This window comes from Euphorbia lathyris, chromosome 3 (assembly GCF_963576675.1).
Source record: "Euphorbia lathyris chromosome 3, ddEupLath1.1, whole genome shotgun sequence".
NCBI lineage: Eukaryota > Viridiplantae > Streptophyta > Magnoliopsida > Malpighiales > Euphorbiaceae > Euphorbia > Euphorbia lathyris.
Genome location: NC_088912.1, coordinates 75,318,152 through 75,341,057, shown reverse-complemented (window position 1 = coordinate 75,341,057; position 22,906 = coordinate 75,318,152).

The window sequence follows — 22,906 nt, the reverse complement described above, 5'->3', positions numbered from 1 at the left end:
CTCATAGTAAGTGCAATAGCTTTGATTAGATGATACGACTTCTTCTTCACATATATTTATCAAGATTCTTTTTACAGGTAATTGATTAGATGGCATGTGATATAGGGATGCACATCCATTTTCATAAAGTCCATAGCTTATCTCATGAGGTCTGGGAATGACATGGGCCATCATGTAGTGTGTTCTTTGGATAAAATCTTTACTTCGACAATTAACAGCCATATGATCGACCATTGCATCGATATTGAGGTGTCATACTTGAATGTCAGTCTTTTAGAATCTTCCCACCCACCCTGGCGGGGTTTGGTCTGGTCTTTAACCAAGTAGTTGAGATCCTACATGCTCTTATGCTTTGGTATGGATGTTATGAAAGGTTGGGCAACTCAACGACCATCTGGTTGGAGCCCCAGATTGATATTGTAAGGAGATATTCATACCAATAGGTTGATGCTTCCTTTAATATGGTAGGAAATAGCCTACACATGACAATATCTATGGTCGTGGTAATTTCCAATAATCTTCACAAATTCTTGACATGAACTGTGGGATCTCCCAATTTCTTATACTCCTTCAGTAAATGTACTTGACTCCATAGGGCACAAATTCCTCCAAGATAAATGTATATAAGGGGAGCTGGTGTTTGTAACTTTTGGGATCCGAACATCCATCATGGCACTTTTGAACCTTCAATTTACGTCTTCACTTATGAGATTAAACATACCCTCTTTGTCCATCAAGATTTGAGAATTTGTTTGGCTTATGGGGATCATCTTTATTAGAGGATAAAGATGATTTTTGGAGGTCCAGGCTCCAATGATTCCTTGTGGAGGATACGTCTTCCTTTAGATGATTGAACTTCCATTGATGACTTCTCATAGTTGTCCTCATTGGAAAGTACCGTAGGTGATCTAGAATGTCGCCATCGATGTTTATGAGTGCTTCGCTCTTGCTCTTTGGAACGTTTCTTGGGGTTTGGATATTTTGATATATAAGCGGCCTCGTGTTGCCTAGGGAAATTGCAAAAAATATGATGTCTAGTAGAGCACACCATGGAGCCTTAGTGGTTTGTGCGGTTGATCGAGGCCTCAATTGTTCGGAAATTGGCTTGCATGTGGTCCATCTCAATAGCATGCTCTTGTCTTAACTCGTTTACGATTTCCTAGACCATTTCCATGCTGGAGAGTTTCTTAGTCAATCGTAATGTGGAGAACTTTCGTACCATCAATCAACTTATTTCTTTCTGAATCTAGAGAACACATGTAATCATTCAAGTGTGGATCAATCCTGTGCGTTATGACCTAGAAGGGAAATAAGCCTCATATTTGCATTGATCGATGTTTTGGGCTTTTGTGAATATTTAAGGTTTAGAAGAGGGGTGGTCTTTATCAGAGGTTAAGGTAAAGGAAGAGATAACAAGGAGTCCTTTGATGTGAGGTATGTTACATGGACTCGGTAAAAATGCCATCATACTGGTGTCGACACGACACGGATCTGGGTACGAAATCCGTATCGGATTCGTGTGTGAACTCTCGGATATGGCAAGCTCTGAAGGTCTGCCGGCGCTGAGGAAGAAGGTCTACGCCGCTGTATGTTCTTTTTCATCTTAATCGTTGAGAACGAAAAAAAAGGTGGCCAGCCCTAATGGGCTGGACACCATTTAAAAAAAAATTGGGCCCAGATCATTTTAAGAAGGTGCCCAGCCCTAATGTGTCCATATCATTTTTAAATTTTAAGAGCCCTAATGTGGCCAGATCATTTTTATATTCTAATTAGTATAGTTGATGGATTTTTTAAATTTTGAGGTTTCTTTTTGGAATTTATATATATATATATATAATTATTCCCGTATCCATGTACCTGTGTTCAAAATTTTTTAACTTGTCATATCGGATATTCGGATCCGCACCCGTGCCGTACCAGAATGTTGGCTCTCTGTTTGGTGCTAAAGATCATAGATGTTGTGTAAGATCCATACTCACTACACCAATTTCACGTGGGAATACTTAGGAGGGATCTCTTGGTACACGAATCCATGTTGGAATACCTGTGATGAGAAAGGGGTCAAAGGAAGAGCGGGAATCCAACAGCCGCACACCAATGCCTAAGTTAGTAGAGTTTTTTTAGGATAAAAATAGAAATAATATAATTTTGGGTTTAAAAAATGTGATACCTTTGCTACAAAGCTTCATTTTTTATTTATAGTATTTATAAGGTTTTAGGGGCATTTCAAAAAAGAAAAAAATATCGGGTTCTATGCCCTAGTTGATGCTTGGGACACGTGTAAGGATGGAATTGAAAATATGTCGTTCGATTGGACAATCTTGATTTGGCGTGTGCTAACAGCAAGCCACACAAATCAAAATGGAAAGTTTAAAGGATCAGTGTGCATATTCCATTAGGCCACGTGTTCAGACGGTTATCTCTCCATCATTATTCTTAGTGGAGACCTGCTATTGATCCACCTGACATATCCAATTAGATGGCTATTATCAGAAACTTGAATATTAAGTAAATAATTAGAATGTAAAGCACAAAATAATGCTAAAAACCAAATTTGGAAGTGTTAAGAAATTAGAAAATTCATAATTCTTTTGTTTTCATTATGGAACAATTCTGAAACCATAGGCATGACAATCAAAACGAGAGATAACAATGAGTATGAGTTTCGCGAGTATTTGACATGATTTGATTTTGATGGGATTACTCGAATCTTGTGTAAAATAGTATTGGACGGGTACAAGATCCAAAAAAATTATATGTGATGGATACGGAAATGGTATGAGATTATCACTAGGTTATCCGATACCCGCCATGTATTTGGATACATAAAATTTATTCTTTTGACGGTTGATGAATGTGAATATCAAATGGAAAAAAATGAAAATTATCAATACTTATTTTTTATTTTAATGTGTTTTAATTTCTTGATACTTTGAGTGAGAATGTTTGAATTTAGAATATTTGTTAAATTTGTGGATGGTTTATTAAATATACATATTTTGTTAGATTTATAATTTATTTTTTTTACATATTGATTCCTAACGGGTAAAAAGTACTCGCCATTTAAATTGAAATGGTACGAGATTTAAGAAGTATACAACCTATTCAATAGATATCTCATCTGAGCCCAATTCAGGTAGAAAGTTGAATTTATCTTCAATTTTAAAATGAAAAAGTCGCTTGCCATGTCTAGAAAGAAAGAAACAGAGACAGTCAGTTAAAAGGGGGTCAACTATTAAAAAAAGCTGGTCAACGGTTACAGTGGCCACTAATGTAACAAAGTGTAAAGTTTAATGGTCATACTGAAAAGAATTAAAATTTAGTGGCCATAATATGAAAATAGATATAATTTGGTGGCCATGAGTGTAATTTACCCTTATTACAATAGTGGATTTTAACTACTCCAAGTAATAATTAGTTGATAGCCCACTTGTTTGAGACACACAGTTCTTAATTTAAATACACATTGTTTTTCTTATATAGCCAGTCCCCGAGTACATTTTGAGTGAATAAAACAAAATGGGCATGATGTACCTAATTAAAAACAATAGTTATTATCCTTAAGGTTTTCGTTTTTAAAAACAATGATCTTTTAGGTTTTTTTTTTTTTTCTTTTTTTTTTTTTTTGATAGAATTGCAACTTTATTAGATAGTAGGACTAGCGTCCTCACGAATAACATCTGCTAGCCATATAAACAAAACACTGAAAAGACTATCGTTAGCATTGGAATAAGCCCGCCTAGCCATAACATGAGCGGCCTTATTCGCTGAACGATGAATAAAACAAAAATTAAAACCAGAATGCGAGTTGATGATATCCCTGCAATCTTGAACAATCAAACCGAACTCCGAATTATCTTGTTTGTCAGAATTAACCGCATCCACAACTAATTTGGCGTCCGATTCAAAGACAACATTTATGAAATGTTGGCTAGCAAGCCAACTCAAACTCGTACGGACCGCAAGTGCTTCGATGATCTTTGGTTCCTTTACAGCTTTAATTAAGCAACTGCTCCCAAACAGAAAATGGCTCGTCTCATCCCTTACAACCGCTCCCAATCCACAGCTTCTGATTTCCGCAAAGCTCGCCCCATCTATGTTGCATTTTATTGAACCAGCCGGTGGCGGACTCCAAGTCGAAGACGTGGCGATCACTGAATCAGCTCCTAGAGGTGCAGAAAACGCAGAAGTAGCTACAGGTGGCCCAGTTCGCTTACACATAGACGAGAATGCTTTCCAGTCCCTAGTGTCGTCAAGTATAGTATGCCAGCTGATATCCGTTGGCCACCATTCTTCTCGCCAAAGCACTCTATTCCGGTGTTCCCATATCGCTTTTAAACCGCAACAGATTCTGACTAATCTTTCTGATGGTGCAGTTTCTAGCTCCTGTAATAACCATTGTGAGAACGACAAACTTCCAACATGAGGGACCCTTAAACCAGCAACTCGCCATAGATCACCTGCAAAAGAACAAACTGTAAATAAATGTCGGTCAGACTCGTCATCCTCCACACAAATCGGGCACTCAAGTGATACTGGGACTCTTCGTTGGACTAGCCTAGTCCGAGTGGGCAAACAATTAGAGCATACCCTCCATATAAACATTTTTAATTTTGGCGGGATTTCCAGATTCCACAATTTCTTCCATCCCCCATAACCCACTTCATTATTCGCCATATTCATTCCTGTGAGATACCCAGATCTAACATTATAGAACCCGTTCTGGGACCAGTGCCACATCCTGACATCTTCCTTGGGGGTAATTGGCAATATAATATCACAAATGGCAGAAACTTCAGAATCACTGAAATACCCATGCAACCTATTCATATCCCAGCCCCTCCCACTTTCATCCATCAAGTCTGCCACCCTCAAATCAGATAGTCCAGGTAATCTTTTAGGTTAATATTATAAAAATTACACTTCATAATCTCAAAATGGAAAATTCGAATTAAATTTTTTTCAGTACTACATGAAACTTCAAAATCATTATTTTTTTATAGCGGTCTCCCTCTAAACAAAACTAGTTTTTTATTTTTCAAAATCATTATATTTTATAGCGTTTTCCTCTAAACATTCATTTTCCCACTTTAAACAACATCTAAATGACCTCAAAATTAAAAAGTTGAAGAATTAGAATTGTTTACAATATCACCAAATCTTTAAATTTTTCAATTTTAAAATAACGTTCATTTTAATTTTGAGATCATTGTTTCTAGCTAAGCGAAAAAGAAAAAAAAAACTCAATCAACTTAGGGTTGTATAAAAAAAACATAAATACATATTTAACAAAACATGAAAATATAGATGATTTTTCATTTTTTACTTAACCTAAAAATAAATTAAAAATTTAATAGGTCACACAAATACGGCAACAATGATCCTTATTTTGAAGTAATGAGAAAGAAATGGAATTTCGTGGAGAAGAAGTCAATATAAATAAAAATAATTTCCTATTTGTTTAGAGTTCCTTGGTGAACAAGTGAGGGTTTTCACACACTTTGAGTTGTAATTTTATTGCGTATGGATAGGCCCAACCAAGCCCACTGATTCACTTAGGTTTCTCAGACAGTATTTGTTTGTTTTCATTTGAAAGGTTGGTCTGAACAGCAGCTCAATATTGTTTGTTATTGTTTGTTTGTTAGATACATACAATACAATACAATACAACTATTCCTTCCAACATAAACAAAAATTTCTCAAAAAATGTGATTGATTCCTCACTCTTGATCTCATTATCATGGTATGTCATCATCTTCATTCTCTTCTATATATATATATATATATAAATTATCTGCAGATTTTGTAATAATTAAGTTGAAATTATATATATGATTTCAGTCAGTGATGGCAATGATGTTGCGACCGTCAATGAGGATGGTGATGATGCTAGTGTCACAGCCAACAGCTTCACTCACTACTTTACTGTATTACAGCAATCTTCTTCCCAGAAATTTGAACTTAGAGCGATATGTTCGAAGAGAATATGTTGATGAGGATAACATTTTGTTTAACTTTGTCGTCTTTTTTCTGAGATGTTTGTGGTAACTTTTTTATTTGTTTCGGAATGCTTTTCCTTATTGGAATATATGAATCCATTCATTACCATATCTACATACATACACAATAGTAAGTTTTATAACAGCATCTCTAGTGGTTTAGAGGTATATAATAAAGACTCAATAACAATTTTTACAAATTACTTACTATTGTGCCGGAAACAACTACATCATTTCCATGTGTTAGGGAGAAAAGTTGGGTACCGTCTAGTTGATGCTAGGATCAAAGTGCTGTCGGTAGGCGAAGGTACGGTAAATTTGATTGACCTCTCTCAAATGATATTTGCATTGCAAAATTCTCTAATGCTGATGGTTTTGAGAAAACCAAATATGAAAGCCCTTACTTGATAGGATCACATCGTGACAATTCAACATTAGAAACCAAATTTCAATCAATAGAGTTCTTATATGAGTTAGATTTGGGACTGCCATTTGAGTATTACAACTTGCTGTTCCTCAAGACATTAGGTTCTATAGTTGGGGATGTTCATCACGTGGATAAAACTATTGTCTCAATGGAGCGAGGCAAATTCGATAGGATCTATGTGGAGGTGAACTTGAATAATCCTTTACTATCTAAATACAATCTCGGGAACAAAATATATCGAATTGAGTATGAAAGCCTCTATTCAATTTGCTTCGAATGAGACATGCATGGCCACTACATTGATAAGTGTCCTTCAATGTTCAATTAGAAGGTGCGGATGTAGGGGAAATGGTGGCAATGTTTCAAACCTGACTAGGGTCATTCATGATGAGGTGGCCAATGACTACGGACCCTGGATGACGGCCAAAAAGCTAATCAGACGTCGAACAAAAGCCCCCTAAAAATTTGACAAAAATGAGTTCGTCCCTATTAAAAGTCATAAAATAAATACAAATGTTGTTCAAGCTATGGAGAAATCTTCGGACATCAAGGTACCCAAATACTTAGGGGGCGTTTGGTTTAAAATTCGGAATCGGAATGTGACGGAATCAGAATTGGAATGACTATGTATTTAATATGTTTGGTTCAATTTGAAATCGGAATTGATTCTCTTTAAAGCTGTTTGGTATTTTAATAATCGGAATCGGAATAAATACAATATTTGTTAAAAATAGTTTAGTAACTAATATTTATTATAACTATAATAAGAAAAGTATGAAATTAATTAGATATTATAATACAAAACAACTAATAAAAAAAATAATGAATAGTTTCATTTTCACAAATTTTTTTTTATCATTATTGTTAAAAGAAAACTATATTATAACTGAATTGGTATAACATAATATGAATGTTACCAAACGTGGCTAAGTGGGTGGGTTCATGGGTTAGGAATTAAAAAAACGTAGATTTTTTTCTTCTTTAACAAATCAAATGGGAATGGGAATGGAATTTGATTAATGTGGGGAGCGGAGGGAATCAATGATTCCTATAAATGGGGTAATGGATTTCCATTCCAAACTTATATTTGATTATCCAAACATTAACAAAGGGAATATTTCATTCCTATTCCCATTCCGTAGTCTACATTTAACTAACCAAACACATCCTTAGATGAAAGGGTCATGGAACTGGAAGGTAAGGGGATATAAGATGGTTATAGTTCAAGATTTTCTATCCTGAAGGAAGCTCAAATGGAGGAAACTAATGAAACAAAAAGACTATCAACCATTCTCCGGGAAAAAATGATACTAATGAAGGCCCAGCGATAACGCTCAAGGCTTCTTAATGTGGAGTAATTGACGTCCCGTGAGTAGACTTCTATGATGTACATATGCGCCCTTGAAAGGCTTTATATCCACTAAGTTGTATCCTTTTAAGCGAATCTCCATGTATCTTTGTGCTTCACATCCTCTCCGTGTCTAGCTAAAATACTGGCGTCTTCTTTACTTTTGGGAGTTTTAGGTCCTTTGATAACATTTTGAATGTTATCACATGTAATTTTACTATGTAATTATTGTTAGAGATAATAATAAACGTTATTCTTTACCAAATAATAATAATAATAATAATAATAATAATAATAATAATAATAATAATAATAATAAGAGTTGTTTTTGAGCTTTAACTATGAGGTCAACCTTTTAATTCAATCGGTTATATGATATTATAGCCTCTTAGACCAAGTGGTCAACAGTTTGAATATTGGTAACCTGGTATTTCAACACATGGTAAGGTGAATTTGTGTTGTACACACTTCAAACTAAGTGAACATTCATGTGCGGAGTGTTAGAGATAATAATAATAATAAAAATCTATTTTTGGCCTTAACTACCAGCTTATGTTTTATGGTCAATCGGTTCCATGACATCTACATTTGATTCGTGTAATTTATTTACAAAAATCTGCTAACATATTATGTTTGGTTCGTAATTACTATTCAAATGCAAAAATATAGAAAGCTCGAGTCGTGTTTGCAATTAATAATTGTATTATTATTTTTATTAATTAAGTTGACGTATAAACAAATGAAAGAATATAATAATAATTTTAAATATTTGTATCATTTTCGAGTTAGCATGTCAACTCTATTCCAACCTAAAAATCTTATGATCTACTTAAAGTAAACTCAAACACTATAATTACATACCATTTTGTATCGTTGTACAGTTTATATCCCTATTTAGACTAGTGCCAGTAAATGTAGAGTAATGATATATAGAATTAAAATTTAAATATATTTTTAAAAGGGTAAATAATTATAAGGTCCTTATGGTTTTACTTAACACGCTTGTAAGTCCATTATATTATTATAAGGTTCTTAAGTTTTATCTTAATCAATTCTTTAGTCCTTCCATATGTTTTTGTAAATAAAAGTCCAAAATTGCCCCTAGTTATATACATAATTTTTTTTTATCTTTTAGTTTCAAATTTAATCTAATTAGTTTTAATAAAGTTTTTTAACTACATGTATACACCGAAATTAATATTCTTGAAAAAATGTATTGTTAATTTTCTTAAATTATAATTATTTTTTCTTTATTTTTTAATATAATATCTTTAAACTAACATTAAATATTATTATAAATTTTTCTATAATTTTTTAAAAATCATATATTTTTTTCTTTATTCGTAAATTTTTTTAAAATCCTAAAAACTTTTACAATGATAGTCTTACTTCTATTTTGATAATTTTTGAAATATTTTTCATTCATTTTTTTAGTCAATAAATTTTTCGTTATTAAATTAAAGTTCTATAATTATATAAAAATAAATAAATCAATTACTTTATATTGGAGTTTATATTGGAGAGATTGTGATTATGTAGGAAAAAAGAGAAAAAATAGATGTTTTATCATTAAAACATAAAGTAAATGGTAGTTTTGATATTTTAAAATTTATGTAGTATAGTTTGACCATTGACCCAAATATAAGGACTAAGGAGTTAACAAAAACAAAAACTGAAAGACTATATAATTATTTCTAAAAACACGGGGATGAAGTAATATATTAGGTAAAAACACAGGGACCTTATAATTATTTACTCTTTTTAAAATTAATTGATGATAACCGATGTTGAATTAGAGCCCAATTCATCCGGGAACTGTATTTAGGAATGTAATGTTGTTGAACCTCAGAATGTAATGCTGCAACTATTTGGGCTTCCGGTGTTGGGCCATAAACTTCATTGGATTTTACTTGTTGGGTGCCAATCTGATGAAGGTGTTCACTTGGTAAGTGATTTATCCAATGAAAGTTACTATTAAATTAGAATCCTTAGTGGAAAATTTTATAATTTATTTAATTAATTCTAATCTAAATTCAACAAACTTTATTATATCATCAAAACTTTCTATACTGGTTTATCAAAATAGATTGGTTCCTAAATTTTTTTTAAGTGTTTCACCAGTTTGTTGAATTTAATTATTTCGTATCACAAATTCTTTAAATTTGTTCATAAAAGTAGATTAACTCCCTGAACTTTATAAGTGTCTTACCAACTCTTTAAACTTTCTTATTTTGTAACAACTAAAACAAAAAACTTATTAAACCTAAATTCTAAAAATACATTTTCATCTATTCAAGATGTAGTTTTTTCTCTTCTCCTATCTTTCAACCTATTATAAGAGTTATTGTTGCAGGTTTGAAAGATCGAATGGATGGGGATTGAGAGTTGGTATTATGGTTTTTGTTGCAGGTTTGAGAGATCGAATGGATGAAGATTGAGAGTTAGTATTATCGATGAGGATTGAGAGTTGATATGCTATCTTGACATGACTATTCACGAATGGACATGACTATTCACAAATGTTCATGAACAGGGTTAACTGTTGGAATTAAACTTTCAATTAAAAAATTAATTCAGCTCGGCTTATGAACAACATTCATCTCAAGTATTTACAAGATAAAAATTAATAATCGAAGCAAAAATACGCTGATCCAAAGACCCCCATTTCGAAAAGGCATTCACATCGCCACATTGTGTGAGTGCATTCCTAATTCGATGGTGCTTCAATTGCACCCTTTGCATTTGAGAGAATCTTTTCTCTAGTAATTAATTAAAAGTTTATAAAAGTCACGTCCTTATAAACTAGTGGAAACTCTCACTTCTTTCCATGTAGGATGAGAAGCTTTCCTTTATCCTTCTCAAAACCATTTCAAGTGGTTCATCCTCAATATTAATTTCTCATTTATCACTTATCGGTTTTGAGCTTGTAATATATCGTGAAAAAGATATTATGGTATATAACACATTAACATATTTCAAGTTATTCTAAACTCAATTTATCTATTATATATTTAAACTTTAAGGGTCCGTTTGGTATGCCGTAATGCAATGTAATGTAATCAATGTCGTAATGTAATCAAATTTGTAATGTAATGGAATGGAATAGTCATTTTATTACCATATTTGGTTGACAATTATGATGTGATGTAATAATCATTACAATACTTATATGTTCCTAATTAAATACAATCATAAAATTTTATTTACATAATTAAAATCAACGAAAAACATGAAAAATGTGAAAAATCGAATCGAAATCAAATACAAAATTAGATTAACCGAAATCAATAAATTATTATATAGTTTTTCGCTTTATCATATTTTTTTTACATTTTTCTCGTTTCTTTTAATTTCCATTTTCAACATTTTTCATCGTTTTTCTATTCTCATTTTTCTCGTTTTCAATTTTCATGTTTTTCTACTTTTTGCGTTTTTGACAAGAATGAGAGGTAAGATTGAGAGGTGGGATTTGAGAAATGAGAGGTTAGATGACAATGTAATGAGAATTCAAGTCATTTTTCTATGTAATGGGGATTACAAGATTTCTTCAACAAAATTTAACTCAATGTTTTCTCATTCTATTACAATGAAATTGTAACATTTAACCAAACATGGTAATGAGCCTTCAATGTAATGATCATTCCATTACGAAGGTCATTACATCCTACCAAACGGCACCTAAGTTGATAAAAAAAAACAATAAAAATTGTTATTTAATACAAATTTTCCAACAATTATGACTCCTTTGTTTCTACAAAGATTAGAGTTTGGAGTCTAAAGATAACATGAATATATATATATATATATATATATATATATATATATATATATATGTGAGATCTGGTGTGATAATGGTTTATGGTGTGGCAAATAGCTTATAGTGTGATATAATAAAACCACATAGTTTTGGTAAGTCAATTAGCTATTACCGACCGTGCTTCACTCCACCTTGCTTTCGAAATCAGCTCCTATGCTTGCTATCGACCCTTACACCATAAATGGAATACCAGTTTCCGACCGGATAAGAGAAAGAACTAGAGTTTACTTTTTTATTAGACCGACAGGCCGATGAAGACCAGTTGTGAGCGATAGCTTCTTACACTTTCCTCCCTGCACCTGAGATTAGGGGTTTTTTCAGGATCTTGCTAATGTGGGAAAGAGGGGACAAAAGGATTGCCCCTAGACCGCTTCCGTTCTTCTTTGCCGCACCATCGAAATACATGGTCCAAGCTTCGTCGGACTTTTCTTCTTCTTCCCGACAAATAATATCTTCATCTGAAAAATGGGTCTTGAGCGATTCGTAATCCGGCAATGGATGCTCTGCCAAATGGTCGTCGGTTGGCTTTTAGCCCCGTCGAATGTTGTCGTTGGATTGCTTTTTGATACTGCCAGACTGGATCTCTTATATATATATATATATATATATATATATATATAGGGGAGGGATCAAGTGAGAACTCTCCCTTAGGTGAGAACCACCTAAAACTACGTAGTTTTGAGTGTAAAATCTAATAAAAAAATGTTGATGCTGCTAAGGTTCAAACCCTGACCTCCTCACTTACATCCACACTACTTACCACTGAGCCCTTTGCTTCTCTTGTGTATTCTGCCGCGCGCTGATTAATATACCATTTGCTTCTATTATTTAATATTTGATGCATGCACTTATTAATATTGATTAAATTCGCATAATAATTATTAATAGAAAAAAACAAATGTGCATAATAATTAATTATTAATAAAAAAAACCAAGAACATGCTCTAATTTCTTATTTATTTAATTCCTCTATATTTTTATAATTTATGTTTTAAATTGTTAAGGACGATGTTCTAAATATTGTTACATATGTTCTAAACTTTATAATTTGTGTTCTAAAAATTAAGATAATGTTTTAAAAAAATAGTAAATATATGGGCCATTTTTTTTTGTTCAAAAAAAAAACTCACATTCTAAATAATATAACGTATGTTCTAAAAAACATAACATATGTTCTAAAGTTTATAGTTTGTGTTCTAAAAATTAAGTATAATGTAAAAAATCAGTAGATATCTGGATCGTTTTTTCATTTGTTCTATAATATAATTTATAACTCATGTTCGAAAAAACATAACACATGTTCTAAAAAACATAACGTATGTTCTAAAAAATATGTTGTACGTTCTAAACTTCATAGTTCGTGTTTTAAAAGTTAAAATATATGTTCTAACGTATGTTTTAAAAAATATATTTTCTTATATAACATAAATTACAAAAATATAAAGGAATTAAATAAATAAGAAATTGGAGCATGTTTTTGGATTTTTTTCTATTAATAATTCATTATTATGGACATTTTCTTTTTATTAATAATTCATTATTATGCAAATTTCTTTTTTTTTTCTATTAATAATTTATTATTATGCCAATTTAATCAATATTAATAAGTGCATGCATCAAATATTAAACAATAGAAGCTACAAGGGCATTGGTATATTAAGCAGTGCGCAATATAATACATAAGAAAAGTAAATGGCTCAGTGGTAAGGAGTGTGGAGTGTAAGTGAGGAGGCTAGGGTTCAAACCCCAGCAACAACATCAGCGTTTTTTAATTAATTTTTACACTCAAAACTACGTAGTTTTGAGTGGTTCTCACCTAAGGAGTGTTCTCACCTAAGAAAGAGTTCTCACAAGAGCTCTCTCCTATTAATGCACATTTCTTTTTTTTCTATTAATAATTTATTATTATGCATATTTAATCGATATTAATAAGTGCATGAATCAAATATTAAACAATAGAAGCTAAAAGGAACTGGTATATTAAACAACGCGTGACAATATACACAAGGAAATCAATTGGCTTAATGGTAAGCAGTGTGAAGTGTATTTGAGGAGTGCTAGGTTCGAATCCCCCTTATATAGTAGCGTTTTTTTAAATTTCCTTACTTAAAACTACGTAGTTTTGGGTGGTTCTCACCAGCCCTCTCCTATATATATATATATATATATATATATATAAACAAAGAAGGCGTATAACGTTTATAATGGACCAATAATGAAGTCCACTAGTTAGCTATATTTTTTGTTAACACTTGTTAGATGGGGTTCCTTGCTCCTTTCTCCAATCCAATATTTCATTATATTCTCATTATTGTCATCCTTATCCACTTTAATTAAAATCTAGGCTCAACAACTACTTTGACTTGTTTCTACCAATTTCCAATTCCATTTTTATATACATACTCTCTACATACTCTCTACTTTATGTTTATTTCTAACTTAAAAGCTTTATGTTGCTTTCACATAAATTGGCTTTGCTTATTTTACTTCACTATATTAAATAATCTAATATAATATAGGGTAATTAATTGATTAGTCCCTACATTTTGATAAAACACATTGTTTAGTCCCTGTATTTTCAAAAACACATGATAAAGTCCCTAATCTTTTTTTCGATGAACTGTTTAGTCCCTAACATTTTTCTCAATGAACTGTTTAGTCCTTACCGTTAGACTCTCATGAAGATTTTGTTAGTCAATTTGGATTTGCGTTCTTTTTTCCTTTCTTTTCATTTCCTTTAAACTCTAATGCATCTGAAATCAATTTTGAGTGTTCTTCTTCTTGATTTTCTCCTTAATCGTTCATATTCGTAAGCATTGGGTCTGTTCTTTTTCTTGTTCTCCATGCAAATAATTTCTTCTTCTAAATTGGATTTCCTCTTCTAAAGTTTGAAAGTAAATAGTAAAGTGTAATTTAGTCATTTCCGAAGTCATAAACGGTAAAGAATCTAACAAACAGACGGAAGGACTAAACAGTTCACTGAGAAAAATGTTAGGGACCTTACCATATGTTTTTGAAAATACAGGGACTAAACAGTGTGTTTTGTCAAAATATAGAGACTAATAAATTAATTACCCTATAATATATATAGTGGCGGAACTAGGAATTAAGACTCTAAATGAGATGGAGTTCAACTTAATATAATCAGCAATTAATTTTAAAAAGTATATATTAGAATTCCATCTTCAAACTCTAATTCCACGAGTTCTTATATTAAATACCTGGTCTTTCATGTCACTTGGAGGACCCCAATTCACATTTGGACGCGTGTATGGTGACCCCATGTAATAATTAAAATAGTGGGACCTCTTATAATTATTGTGGGTCCATATTACATGTGTCAAAATATATATGAAAGGTCCTCTATTTGATATGGAGAACCAGGTGCTTCTAATAATTTACCCTAATTCTACATACTATTTCCCTACATTTTACTGACAACAAATCATGAATGGAAAATCTACACAAAATTGATCACACAACACGAAATCAACAACAAGTAATTATAGTGTTTGGGTTCAAGTTAGAATGTAATGCGTCATTTTTTAATTGACATGAATTTTTAGATTGGATTAGGATTGACCTACTAACTCAAAAATGACTCGGAATGACACAAATATTAAAATTATTTTCATAGTCTTTTATGTATATATATGTCAACTTAATCAATAAAGATAACTTATAATTATTAATTACAAATACGACTTGAACCTTCCATAATTTTGCATGTAATTTGTAATTACGCGAATTAAACATAATATATTAACAGATTTTTAGATGATCATGATACCTGCTAATCCAAAAATGATATAAATATAATATTTAAAAATATTAACAGATTTTTAAATATCAATTATAGATATGTACATAGTAAAATTATATGTAACACGAAATCATCAAATTGATTAAATTGAAAAGATTATTACATATAATTTTTTTAAATTAAGTTATAGCTGACTCATTTGACATTCCGATAATATACAACATAAATAACACTAATTTAACTTGACTTATTGTATGGTATATAGTTTATTTATATTCGAATGCATAGTATGATTTAATCTTCATTTATTATTGCTTGCTAAAACAAACAATCTGGTATGGTGCTATTCAATTCTTGTGAGGAAAGGGTTGGAACATGATGAGCATGTTTGGGCAAGCAAGGAATGCCACGTGACTTCAGGGTCCACAAGTGATTAGTGGTGTGTTCTCAATGACTTTTAGTAGCTAAAATAACTAACACCATTTCTTAATAATTTCTGTTTTCATGTTCGAATGTGCCTATGTTTCATTGAGGTATATATATTTCTTTATTTTTAATTTCATACGTGTCATCTCATCTCATGTCTCAAAAAAAAAAAATTACGTGTCATCTCACTGTAATCCCATGTCATCTTTTGATACAGGATAATCAACCTCATTAATAATTTCAAAAATATAATAAATATAATTAAATAAAAATTATACTATGAATCCGTTTGGTATCTCTGACGTCTCATAATAAATATCAATCAACTAATTTTAATAAAAAAAATTGATCTCTCACTTCAATAATCAAACTGATAATAAATTCTATTTAATAAATAACCGATTAAGATGAAAGATCTAATCATTTATTGATTTTATTCGTCACTCGATAAAGATACCAAAATAAATTAACAATTAATCAAATCACATTATTTTATTGTGGTGAAACTCTTAGCTTAGTGATTGAGAACATATATATGATTAGGGAGGTTATAGATTCGAATCAAATTCGGATGGGGTGAAAATTTTTCTTTCTTTTATTTTTTTTGGTAAGAAAGGAAAGGAAAAAAACAAAACCAATAAAAAATCTACACCGGGATCAGTCTAGGAAGGCTGACTCCAATCCTATCCTCTAGGAGAGAAGGCAAAAGAAAAGAAGGAGGAACAGATAGGGTAGAAACACCTAACATAATATAAGCGTATTGTGTGCAATTTTTTTTAAAAAAAAAAATCACATCATTTTACCAATTTATTTGTGAAAAATTAGAATCCAAAAGTTACACTTTTTTATGGGAAACACTTTTTTTTATATATTATTATAGAAAGATCTTGCTCAAAAGTAGATTTTATTTTATTAGTTAAAAATACATTTGAAAATTGATGAGGGTATCTTGTCCGCAAACATGAACCCGGATACTAAAAACGAGGACAAGAGGAACCTTTGGAGGAAAGCAAGGGCAACATCGTTGAAAGCAAGGGCAACATCGTTCAACCAAGCACGCGGGGCGTCCCAACTAGTACGCGGGGCGCAGGTAGCAGTTTCGAGCGAGAATCATCCCAGGAGGTCAAGTACGCGGGGCGTACGCCTAGGACGCCATGCGTAGATCCCAACCAACAGGGCCACCAAATCCAGGAGCTCAACTACGCGAGGCGTAATTCCGAAGACACCACGCGTAAATCCCAACACACGGAGCCACCAAATCCAAGAGCTCAACTACGCGGGGCATAGTCCCGAAGACGCCACGCGTAAAGGCCCTCTACGAGCGTCCCCAAGTTCAGAGACTCAAACACGCGGGGCGTAACTCCAGGCAGGCGGGGCGTACTTTGCTGGAGACTGCTTCTCCTCCAACTTCTCACCATGTAGGGGGGACCATTTCTACTCTTGATAATTACTATTTTGCCATCACTCCTTATTTACTAGACTACCATTACTCCCTAACTTTCCCATCTTACCTTTGTTCCCATGCTTTGCTAAGAAACCCTATTCAAAGGTTTTTGGTCTTTATTCACATGTTGAGAGGAAGTATTTAAGCCTCTCTTTTTGTAATGTTCAACAACTTTGATAATATTGAAATTGAAAGCCTCCATTGAAGCACCAAGGTTCATCCTTGTGGGTTTATTCAACATTCTAGTTAAGCTAGAGAAGTTTGTAATCTTTATTGGTTTACGATTAAAACTTTCACCGACTTCAATCTACATCAAAAATGTTTAATATATGTACAGTATATCATGTCAAAGCATAAATAAAAATAAAAGAATGGAGAAAATTGACTTGTATGAAAACTAGATGTACAAAACATATATGAGACAACAAAGGAAATTGTGTTTGGCATAAAAAGTTATATTCAGAATATAGATATCCAAACTGCCATAAATCAAAATTATTAGTCCCATGAATGGATAGGTTTTTCTTTTTATCTTTAAATCAATTAGACTCAATGTAACGATGACAAACAGATAAATGATGGGCAGAAACTTATCTTCAACAAATATGATTTCATCAAACAACCCTTTAAATCCATAGATAAAACAATATAATTGGTTCTATCAAATAAATAAGAAAATACGTGGATTTCATGATTTAAAAAAAACAAAAACAAAAACACGCTAAATGGAAAAATGATATAGATTTTGAAATTACTTCTGTTTTGGGACTATAACTCTCTATTCAGTGTCAGCCCTACGTCTAAATTCAGGAGTGCATCCACCTAGAACCCACGACTATAGAGAGGGATATGAGGTCATAACTGTATATAACGTATTAATATTATTTAGATTTTAAAGGGTCCAAATAATTAATATTTTAGACTTAAAAGACTCAATTGATTAAGTTAAGAGTTAATTTAAAAACATTGTGAAATATCTTTTTCATTTTTGGTAAACAAATGTATTTGATGAATATAATTATTTTATCTTTTTCAATGAAATAATTTTTTGTTTATCATTTATTGAAATATATTTCAAATTTTTATGTAAATTTATTTTAGAGATATTTAAAATCTTTGTGGTTTGACGATTTGGCACATGTGGTAAATTTTGGAGCAAAAATAATCTTGTGGTTGGTACTATTAGCAATTTCAGTCAGTTTTGGGTTGATCTTGCTAAATTTGACCATTAACGACATCAAAAAGAAAACTTTTAAGAATTAAATTTGGCCCCGTGGTTGGCACCTTAGCAATTTCGGTTAATATTGGGTTAATTTTGTCGTTAACAACGTCAAAATGAAAAATTTTAAGAATTAAAATTATTTAGAATTATAATAATTTAATTTTTAAAATTTTTTTTGATATCATTAACGGTTAAATTTAGCAAGATCAACCCAAAAGTGACTGAAATTGCTAATGGAGCTAAAAAATATATAAAAAATAGCAGATGAATTTTCTTTTTAACTTATCCTTTTTCTATTGAAGGGTCCTCGGTATTTACCTAGGAGCAATAAAATACCAGAACCGATCCTGCCTCAAACATAAAAGTTGTAATTAGCACTTATCATACAATTAGAATATTAATATTACAATCAGTATCATACTCATAATTGAAAAGGTAGACTTTTACTTTAACAATTAATATAAAATTTATAATTGAATAACTAAGCAAGCATCCAAATCAATAATTAATTAAAAGGACATTTTTAGGTATATAGATCAAATAGAATATATATATTCTCTTATAAGAATCTTAATGCATGGCTATAAATTAATCTTGTCTTCCTGAAAAAGTTGTCATGCTTTTCCACATTCATTTAGCATCTCCTTTTTTCTGTTTACTAACGAAATTAAGCAACACATTCTTCCCAAGCAATTTTTGCTTTTTGGGAATAACCAATTATTCTTGTGATAATAACTATTTAAATTTGGCCTATATTATTTATTATTTATTATTTAATTTGGACTGTGTGAATTCTAATTCTTCAATCCATTAAAATATGTTTTTTGGTTTTTTTTAAAAGTATTAATGAATTGTTGGCCATGTCTACAATCTAACTAGCTACTAATTTTAACTAATTGTATGTACACAATTATCACTTGAGTTTTCTAAATAACTTTAGAATATTAAGTATCCATCATATTATAAATTATTTAGGGATAATATCTATATTTTTCCCCATTGTTTTTGAGAGAATTACAGATTTATCCATAATATTTTATGCAGTATAAATTAATAAAATATAAACCTTAATATTTTCAAGCAGTATAAACTTTACCCCTCCTGATAATAAAAAAATTAAACATATTGATTTGATCGTCAGACATTCCAAACAAATTTATTGATAAATTGAAACAATTTCGTGCATTTTATCGCAATGTTTATAACAATGTCACTTTATGCAAAAAAAAAAATTGTGATTAATTTCTACATTAAATACTTAATTTTTTCATTTTGGCATATTTTTTAAACTTTGTTTGTAAAACTTTATAGACGTAATTGATATTTAAAATGTCTGATGAGATATCTAAATAGTGAGGTAAATAATGGTAAATCAATTTATTGACATTTTTTATCTGGTTCCTGTAACTTCTATGTGTATGAAATCATTTGATAGGTTAAGAATAAATTGGTATTTTTTTCAAATACAATAGAGAGAAACATTTGAGTTATCCAATTATTTATTACAATAATTGAATTAGTAAGATTCTAAAAATAAATGAATGGAATATCTGAATTTGAAAGAATATATAGGCAAAGTTGTTTTGCAAGAAAGCAGTTAGTAGGGAAGAATCAAATACTATATGGTTGGACACAGCATTTTCAGGGCCTGCATCAATTCTAATCTTGCTTTTCCTTACTACACGTGGCTGTCCAGCTTGCCCTAGTGTATACATAAAACTTATTTAGAGGAGCATTCATCAAAAACATATTTGACGAGCTTCGAAAGTTCAGGAGACTGTCAAGATATTCCGAACATCTAGGGGTCAATTAAGATTTTTGGACAAGTTCAGAAAGAAAATAATATATTAAACCAATTTTATAAAGAGATAATTCCAACTGCAGTTGTATTTTTATATTTTATCATTAATTCAATAAAGGGATAATATCCAAATTTACTTCCAATATATCAAATTGTACAATTTTATCAAGGTCAAAGGATACAAATTTATCATACCTAACAGAAAATTTGAGTTAACTGATTTGACAATTATTTTATTGTCAGATCGGATCATCGAAGCAAGTTTTTCGGTAAACACTTATGTATATTTTGGAAAGTTATTTATATTTGTTTTAATAACATAATAAAAAATTTAATATTTTTTATAACTAATTTATATTTGACAGACTTAAATGGTAATATTTTGGCAAAAAAAAAATTCTAACAAAATCAGGGCTGGTTTTGAAAATTATGGACTCCAGACGAAATAATACCCTTTTAATAATAATAAAAAAATTACACATAAAAGTTTAAAATGTATTCTAATGAATGATAAACAAATTTTAGACCTCAAATTTCATATTATTAAACCATTTTAAACTTTAATGTTATTAATACATTTATAAAAAAAAATATTTGCTATATATATATATTAAAAAAAAATTGGATCCCTTTCAACTCTCATTCTAAGATGTTGCACTTTTAGGCTATAGTCATGTCCGACTAAATAGAATACATACTTTATACATAATTGATAAGATCTGATATCATAAATACAAATTCAATATATTGTACTTTTTTATGCATAAATAATTATTTTTAAAAATATATATTATTTAGTATATTAAAAAATAAATTTATACTTTTTCAAACATAATATGGTAAATTTACGTCATATCCTTAAATAAATGAAAGGGAAACACGTATTCGTATTCTCGATCAATTTTTCTGCTTACGTGGAAATTAATAATGAAGAGTTCATCAGCATGCATGCATCATCTAATTATTGCAAATATGATTATATAATTAAAAATTGTAATTGAATGCTTAATTAGCTTAATTGAAAAGGCTTGACCCTCTTTAATCTTTGCCCAAATTCATCTTCTGAAGTGTGACTCACTCTGCATAAACAACTTGACTAATTGATTAGATAAATAAACAGCTCAATCCGCGTCAATTTTATTTCAAGAAAAATTCTCCCCGGATTCTTCTCAATTCTATATACTAAAATAATACAAGAAAAAAAAAAAAAAACCATTATGAGATACTTCATATTTTTTAATTTTTTTTTGAAGAATAAAGTGCAAAAATACCATTAACATTTATAGTCATGAGCAATTTTATTCATACCCTCTAAAATTATGCAATCTTATCCCTAATGTTGGCCGTCAAAAGCAATTTTACTCCTAACGTTGACAAATTGAGTCAATTTTAGACAGTATTATAAAATGCAGATATTTTGTTCCTTATTCTGCACCAATTACACGTGTGTTGATTCTAAAAAAAAGGATTTCATATTTTTTTATGATTTAATAATAGAATTGAAAATTAAAATTTTTAAATACGACGAAATATTTGAATTTTTTTTCCAACTCGTACAAAATACAATATTTCATTTTAATTTTTTTCTCGTTTAATCATATATTTGTGACATGTTACTAATGAGTGATAAAATGACACGCATGTGAACTGTAGATGACAAGATTCATGACCGAGAAGATAATTTGATGAATTATTTTTCAAATTAACCCAACTTGTCAACGTTATGAGTAAAATTGCTCTTGGCTCCCAACTTTAGGGGTAAAATTGCACAATTTTAGACGTTAGGGGTAAAATTGTTCCTGGTTGTATACGCTAAGGGTATTTTTGCACCTTATCCCTATTTTTTTTATGAGAAGTTGGGATCTGGAAATCCAATCGAGTTCGTATATTGTACATGCACTTGAAGCGATCTTTAGAATATACTCCAACGGTCAAGTTAGTATTCATTGATGATGAGATGATGGTATATATAGAGATACAAAATAAGTAGATAGAGAAAGTATGGATTATTTTCCGTGGATGAGATCCCTTTATTTATAGATTTGTGCATGGGATGGTACAACGTCCATATTACCCATGACTTGTGAGGATGCGATTGTCACCCCTAATTGTGTGCGACAATAAGGGGTGGGTGGCTTTGTTGGTGGAACTAATTCTTCGTTAGGGCGCCATCTGTGGGCAGTGGCGGAGCCAGGACCTTCAGGTGGGAGGGGCTACACCGTGGATAAAAAAAATTAAATGCTAGTTCAACATATTTATAAAAAAAAAAAAACCATATAAAAGATAAATTATATCATAAAAATTAGATTTTCTAAATTAAACAATATATTAATAATCTCTAATTTAACAATATCTAATTTGGAAAAAATAAACCTAGAAATAAAATAAAAAATGAAAAATAAAAAACTTATTTGGAAGTCGGAAATAGAGTTGGATGAGAATATAAAATAATTGCACGATTGAAATTACAAACAAACTATGAAGTTATTTGGGAAGATTTCCCCAAATTTTCCCCACCTAAAAAGGAAAGGTCCTCTCCTTTTCATTCTCTATGTCTGCGAAAGGGAAGGAAAAGATAGTAATTAAGTTCCTGTAATATAAAGAGGTGGAGAGGGCGAAATTATCTTTTCCACCTCTTTATTTTTTTAAACCTAAAAGC